The sequence below is a fragment of the Myotis myotis genome, unplaced genomic scaffold (genome assembly GCF_014108235.1).
Source record: "Myotis myotis isolate mMyoMyo1 unplaced genomic scaffold, mMyoMyo1.p scaffold_m19_p_12, whole genome shotgun sequence".
NCBI lineage: Eukaryota > Metazoa > Chordata > Mammalia > Chiroptera > Vespertilionidae > Myotis > Myotis myotis.
In genome coordinates this window covers 61,014,415-61,015,626 of record NW_023416316.1, presented here as the reverse complement: position 1 = coordinate 61,015,626, position 1,212 = coordinate 61,014,415, and the positions used below count along the sequence as shown (strand labels likewise).

The 1,212-nt window shown below is 42.5% G+C and overlaps 1 non-coding gene across 1 annotated transcript; it reads left to right on the top strand.

Annotated features, from left to right (window-relative positions):
- The first annotated feature begins 812 nt into the window (after positions 1–812).
- LOC118667850 lies at positions 813–919 on the top strand. Its single transcript, XR_004971426.1, has one exon. It is a non-coding gene; the product is annotated as a U6 spliceosomal RNA (small nuclear RNA).
- Positions 920–1,212: the final 293 nt, after the last annotated feature.

The window sequence follows — 1,212 nt, the reverse complement described above, 5'->3', positions numbered from 1 at the left end:
CCTGTGACACGCGTGTCATAGGTTCGCCATCACTGATCTAGGCTAATGTGCCTACCTCTCACCAAGGCACATACAGGGCTGCGGGAGAAAGTTCCCCCAAGTGAAATGGAGGTTTGATGGCTAGCTAGCCAGAAATAACAGCAAGTGTCTGCTATATGCGATTTTACCTGCAGTGGCCTCATTTTCCCACTCTATTTGTAGTTACAGATGAAACACACCATTCTCACTGGAAATGTAATGGTTTGGGGCAAGAATGCTAAGAGATGAAAGTGGGGAGTGCATGGCCAAACCCGGGATATTTGTGAGTGCAGTCCACTTACGGGGGCTCACTCTCTGTCCTCTGTAGTTGGTAAATGAAAGAAAGAGAAAGAGAAAAGGGGAAAGCTGAAGGCTGGGTCATATTCCTGTGCCCATGACAGCAATGCCTATGTTTATCTATTGATGGAAAACAATCAGAAAAGATGGTGATATGAAAGTCAGTATTACATTAGCCCTCTTTGAGGCCAAAATTACAACAGGATGGTTTGAGTAAAAATTGCATTTTTCAGAATGACATGCAAGAGGGCTTTCAATAAATTCCTGGCATGACAGCCTTTGTGGAGTATGAGTCTGATCTGTTCAGTCCACTGAGTAATTCTTTATAGACTCTAAGAGAGAGCTCAGAATGGGATGGGGACAAGGAGTAGGACAATAGCCCTGGCCAGTTTGGCTCAGTGGATAGAGCTCCAGGGTCTGCATTAAGTTGAGAGGAGAATTACTCAGAAGAGATTATGAGTGAATTTGGCTAAAACACAGATAAAAACAAACTCAGAGTGCTCTCTTCGGCAGCACATATACTAAGGTTGGAGCGATGCAGGGAGGATTGGCATGGCCCCTGCGTAAGGATGACACGCAGGTTCGTGAAGCATTCCATATTTTTAACAAAAAAAAAGAGAGAGAAAAAAAAAACAAACAAACTCAGACAACAAGATAAGGTTTTGTTAGTAGAGAGAAGTTAGATTTGGCATTGAACTGAAAATGATGAAAAGAGCAGAAGGAATGACTAGGTTCATTACCGGGGGAAGAAAGATTAGAACAAGGAGCCAGTTGTAGAATAAATATGGGAGGGTGAAACAGGAAAGTAAATTTTCAACATTATGTAAGTTCACCTAGCACATCCAGTCTGGTGAGATCAAGTCTTTGAAAAGGTAATATAGGCTAAAGCCAAGCATT